This window comes from Enhydra lutris, unplaced genomic scaffold (genome assembly GCF_002288905.1).
Source record: "Enhydra lutris kenyoni isolate GAN:26980312 unplaced genomic scaffold, ASM228890v2 scaffoldscaffold32, whole genome shotgun sequence".
NCBI lineage: Eukaryota > Metazoa > Chordata > Mammalia > Carnivora > Mustelidae > Enhydra > Enhydra lutris.
The window spans coordinates 1,425,920-1,431,919 of record NW_019154116.1 but is presented as its reverse complement, the minus strand read 5'-3'; positions in this window follow the sequence as shown (position 1 = coordinate 1,431,919).

Genomic DNA, 6,000 nt, shown 5'->3' with positions numbered 1-6,000 from the left:
GCCCCGTCCCTCCACGCGCCCTGTGACCGCCCCGTCCCTCCACGCGCCCTGTGACCCCCCGGTCCCTCCACGCGCCCTGTGACCGCCCCGTCCCTCCACGCGCCCTGTGACCGCCCCGTCCCTCCACGCGCTGCGTTTCATGCTCCTCTACCTGTTTCTAGGTGTTTTTAAGTACTGTAGCCTAAAATTCAGCTTTTCTGAAAAACCCGTCTAAATTAATTATGGTTCTGCTAAGGGGAGAGAAAAAGATATTAGATGCCTGAGCTAAAATAAAATGAAATCAACCTTTTTCCTTTCTTTATTAGATTTTAATGGTATTATTATAATAATTAAGCTTTTCATTAATTTTTTCACGCTTACTGAGTCACGGTTCCCCGCAGACTTGAGTCACATTTAACGTATAATCATGGCGGTGCATTCTTGGAATGGGGTTTGAAGGTGGAGACGGGACCTCACCCACACTTCCTAAATTGAAATGAGCAGCACAGGGACCACTCACTCCATTTTTAATATTTTTTAAAGGTTTTATTTATTTCTTTAAGAGAAAGAGAGCATGAGTTGGGTGGGGGGAAGAGGCAGAGGGGGAAGCAGGCTCCCCATTGAGCTCGATCCCAGGACCCTGAGATCGCGACCTGAGCCGAAGGCAGGCGTTCCACCGGCTGACCCCGCAGGTGTCCCACGACAACTCAGTCTTCGTGGGCGAGCCCGGAGGGGCTTCAACAAAGCTTCCTGCTGCCTCCTGGCCATGACTGAGACGGGCCCGCTGGGGCCCTGGGGTCACGTCCAGATTTGGGGGAGGAAGGAGCTGTTAATTCCAGCTCAGATGTACTGTGCTGTGATTTAGGTCTGCTACGGGGCTTCCCAGAAGAAGGAACCTGACATGCCCCCGTGTGTGACTCACCGGCATTTCTTCAAGCACCGGGAGAGTTTCCAGGTGAAACGAAGACAAGCGTGCCGGGGGGACCCTGCTTTGGGCACCAGTTACTCTGCCTGTGGGCGTCTGCGGCCGCTCTCCACTGCAGACAGCTTACACACAAGGACGGCAAAGCCCAGGCACAGACACAACTTGGTTAAAATTCTGATGTTTACTTATTTTTCAACAGGAATGAAAATGCCCCCCAGGTCTGGGAAGATTGCTTGCCTCAGAGTCATCTCACAAGGGACACTCTGATCCCATGTGACGCGAGTTACGGGAAAGAGGAGGAGGACAGCAAGACAGGTTGGGGCGGGGGGTGAAGGGAGGGCGGTGTGCCCTTAGCGGAGACAGGCGCAGAGGTATCAGGCTCCCTGCTCACAGACGAGTTTCTCCCCAAACAGGGAAAGTTCCAGAATCTGATCCTAGGGGCTCTGCCATGGCCAGGAGATAAGGAGGGCACTCAGGAGAGCCTGGGGCAGGAGGAGAAGGCGGATGGGAGGGGAGGGAAACACAAGGAAGGGCAGCAGAGAGCAGGGGAGGGCAGTGGAAGCCAGGGGAGGGTCGGGGAGGGGAAAGGAAGGGAGAGCAGGGCAGAAGAGGGGAAGGGGGAGGAGGAGAGGGGACCGCAGGGGAGGGAAGGGGAAGGGAGGGCAGCGATGAGGAGGGGAGGGCAGGGAGGGCAGGGAAGTAGAAGAGGAAGCAGGAAGGTCTGGAAACACATGCATGGGACAGACATGGACTGGTTTTCGTCGACGGTGGCTTCCAGCGGACGTCTGCCCGCAAAGCCCCGTCAGCTCGGGTCGGCCCCTCATCGTCTGTGAGATGGCTTCCCCACCCCTATAGCTGTCATGTTCCCCCTCCCCGGCTGAGGGAGGGCCCGACGGCTGAAGGCAGCAGAACACACCAAGCTCTGAGCGGGAGTGCGGGCGGCGGTGGGGACGGGCCAGCGGCAGGACGTGTCGCCCGTCCCACCTCGCGAAGCTGCAGGCACAGGGGAGGACAGAAGCGTCTCTACCTGTGAACAAGAAGCAGGAACGTGCTCATATTTTCAAACACCTCAGAACTTGTGTGTGTGTCTGCTTGTGATGAGTCGCTCTGCACACGCAGGGGACCGTGTCTGTCTCTGTTTGCACAGGCTCATCCTCTCCTCGGTTCCCACCAAAGCCGAGGTGCCTTTCTCTGCACGTCCCTGGCGTCCGGAGGCCAGTGGATCCGATGGAGACAGGCACGGCGTCAGCTGCATCGGCTGCGCAGGGTCCACGGGGCTGTCCTGTGGGACGCGGGCCCGCCTGCCCCAGAGCGACCGCCGCTGACTGTCCTGGGGGGTGTCCCGCCGGTGGACGGACACGGGTGGAGTCCACAGCTCTGAGAGTGAAAGGGGGCGTGGTTAACCACACTGTGGGATGATCAGCCTTAAAAAGTCGAGTCTCCTGTGCGTGAGGCGCACCTTGACCCCCGCTGTGAGGCCACCAAAGCTCAGTGGCCCCTGAGCCTCTGCGCCGTGTCAGCAGGAGCCCTCAAAGCCACGGCACTGAGAGCCTGCGCCTGCCTAGTCCCAGGCCACCCTGGAACCCCTCGCCCTGTGCCTGAGCCCCCGACCTGGCCTGGGGTGTGCGTGTGTGGGGCACGTCCCCACGGGTCCCTGGCTGACTGCGCTTCCGTGGCAGGAGCCCAGCCAGGGGAAAGCATCAGCACAGTTTCTCTGCGGCAGGTCAGACCCAGTGCTTAGGGGAATGGCCCGTGAAGCTGCCCCTGCCCCCCGCCCCATGGCTGCCGACTAGGTCGGGGCCATCCTTTCACAGGATGTAGGGAGAGGGCAGTGGGCTTCCGGGGCCTGGGGCCCCCGTCGGGGAGCACGCCACAGGCCCCTGCCGCATGTGCCCCCGCAACTCAGGGCAGCACAAGGAAGACGTCCAGAACCAGGTGGGGGCCGTGCACGGGCTCCGGCTGCAGGGAGAGGCAAGCTCACCCCTCTGGTGCGGGAGGCGGCATCTCCGCGGACCCTCGGAAATGGTGGGCGCTGCCCCCGGGGCTCTTACGTGCCGGCAGCCTCCGTCCATAAAAACCGGAACCCAAAGGGGAGGCCTGACAGGAACCTGCAGAAATGCTTCCTCGCTGACAAGTCTCCTCAAGAAACCTATCAACAAGGTACAAACCAGTAGTTAAAGTCACATTTAAACTTGGCGCAGAGAAAGACACACAGAGGATGTGACTTCAGACTGGCTGGGGCCGGAGAGTGAGAGGGAAGTGAGAGCGTCCACGGCCCCTCGATCCTGCCGTGGTCGTCCTTGGCCCTCTCACCTCCTGGGAATTTCATGCAAAGTTTCCTCAACCTACAGCCTTCCCCACCTCGCCCGATCTCTGGACTAACTACCAGGGGGGGTGTTTAAAACAGAATAAATGAGTGATTTAAAACTCCCACGATGGGCGCCGGAGGCCTCCCTTCTGTGCAAGGAAGCCCTGAGCCCGCGGCTCTCCCCGGCCAGGGCGTGAGGGCGGGGAGCATCCGTGGCAGTGAGGGGACGCGGGGACTTCTGCCCGGGTGGGGCCTCGGGGACCACAAGGCCCCGGTCAGGAGACAGCAGATGTGTTTTGGGCACCGCACCTGCTCCTCAGCGAGCCGCACGGACAGGCCTGCGGCACCGGCCCCGCAGTGTGGTCTGGGGGCCTCGCTGGGCACACAGAGCTCACTCGCACCGGCGTGGAGACCGCTGTCCACCACGGGGCAGGTGACGGGGAGGCCATCTTGCCTGAGTGACAGGGGCTGGTGACCCTGGAGTCCGTCGGGCAGGGGGCGCCTGGAGCCACTGGGTCCAAGAGCAGCCTCCAGAGCCCGCTGTCGGCGCAACACCCTGCCTCACACCCGCCCCATCCCTTCGTGTATTTCATTGATCCCTCGGTCACTTTTTCCAAATAGCAAGACTGGTTCCCCAAACCGTCGGACGCAGCCTTGGAGAACTCCTCCCCTTCCTCCCCTCCCCCCCACCCCCTCCTCCATCCAGAGCAGGACTTGCCGCAGCTCCGTGGCTGCAGGAAGTCACTCCCAGCCCCCTGCAAGGCCGTTGTGGGCTCCATGCCTCCCCCAGCTGCTGCTTCTGTACCTCAGGAGCCAGCACCCCCCCGACCCGCGGACATCCCCGAGGCCGGCGAGTGGAGGGCTGGGCCCTCAGAGCAGGCACCTGCTGGGACGGTTCTACCTGAGGGCACGGCCTGGTGCACACACCTCATCCTGACAGCAGACGTCCCGTGGGAGGGGCTGGGGGTGCTCGGCCCGCCCTGGCTCTCCCAGCAAACCCTGGGACAGGAAGGGATCCATGAGGCTGAAGTCCTGATCACGCACGAGGCTGCAGTGTCTGTCCAAGGGCCCAGCAGACGGCTTCGAGGCTAGAGACCCTTCCCCTCCATGAGCAGAAAGAGGCCCTTCCTCGGTGTCACCCCCTGCCCCCCAGCCCGCACATGTCCCCCGAGGCCACGGGGCCACACGGGGAAGTGTCCTGGGCTCTGGTGGGATGCTGCTCCGCGGGTCTGGATATTCTTGTGACACATGGGAACTTGTTTCTCTCTCGAATCTGGAGAGAACATGGACCTTCTGGGCCTCTTGGCGCCGTCCTTCATTTCTAACGACTGTTCCTGGAAAGCAGGAACAGGATGCTGTCACCGTCACAGACCTTATCCCGATCAAACACTGGCTGCCGGCGTCCTGAGCTTGTGGGTGTCTCCGGACACTGGGTGGGGGTCCGGGGCGGAGGGGGTCCTGCCCACCCACCTGCGTCTTCCAGGCACAGCCAGCCCACAGGCCCGCCTTCCCTCCACCTGTCGTCGGGGGAGAGGGAAGGTCTGCAGCCTGGAAGGGAAATCCCAGCGCGCACATTCACGTTTGAGGCCTGTCCATCATTGCATTCCTCACTCGTGGACCAACGACCTCAGGGGCCTCCGAAGTCACCTGTCCTCCGCGGCCCCAACTCCTAGCTGACCCAGACATGTGGGCACCTGCCCCATCCACAAAAAGCCCAGGAGAGGCATCTTCGTAGAGGCTTTCCAGTTAGGCTTTTAGAGCCCTGCTGAGAAAGCTCAGAGGTCGGGGTGCCCTCGGGTTATCCCAGGGCCACACTGCACTTTGCCCACTCTCAGCCCCTGAAGGCTGAAGTAGATGATGGTGCGGCAGGTGTGCGGGGCTTCCAGGACCTCGACCTCCCCGCGTGGCACCCCCACCCATGGACCTCTCACCCTCCCCCCACCCCGGTGCATGCGTTGCTCACACACGGGCCCATGTCCTGGGGGGAGGGGCAGCGTGGAGCAGAAGGAGCGACCGCACAAGCAGAGTGGTCCCCAAGTCTGAATCAGGGTCTCCATTTTTCACCCTCACCCAAGGACATCAGTGGAAAGTGAAAACTGCAGGTGTGGGAGGGTGCAGGGGCCCCGCTGTGTGTCTCCTCCCAGCCACGGCTGCTCCAAAGGGGACCCAGGATCTGCAGCCACTGCCGTCCCCGCTCCCAGAGCTGCAGGTGCCCCCTCGGCCTGGGAAGCCCCATCCCCTGCATTCGCAGTCCTGTGGCCCTGCTCGCCCTCCAGCCCTGCCCTCCCCTGCGGGGCCTGAGGGGTCTGCCTCCCCACTGGGTGGCAGCCAGTGCCTGGGGCCAGGTCACAGCAGAGAGAGACCTCAGCCCTCTTCACCAAGACATCTGCAGAAGGCGTGCTCTGTCCCTCGGGCTTGGTCATTCTGTCTCCGCAGCTGGGCTCCAGGGCCGGACTCACCAGGCCCAGACACCTGCCCTCTCAGCCACAGGGGCCCCGCTGTCTCTTGGAGCCCCAGGCCAGCCCCACCGTGGCTCTGTGTCCACCTGTCCGAGTCAGGAGCCCAAGCCCCTGTTTCTGTCCCCAGGCAGGTGGCCCTGCTCTTGCCGCCCTCCCTCCATGCGAGACCCGCGTCTTGAGCTCTATCCTGGTCTCAGGGCGCTGCTCCTGGGAGACCGGCTGGGCACCCTGATGGCTGATACATGGGCTGTGCCTTCCGGACACCCCTGCCTGCCCTCCTCCCCGGGGTCCTCAGATCTTCAGAGTCTGCCTTGGCCGCCTGTCCTGGG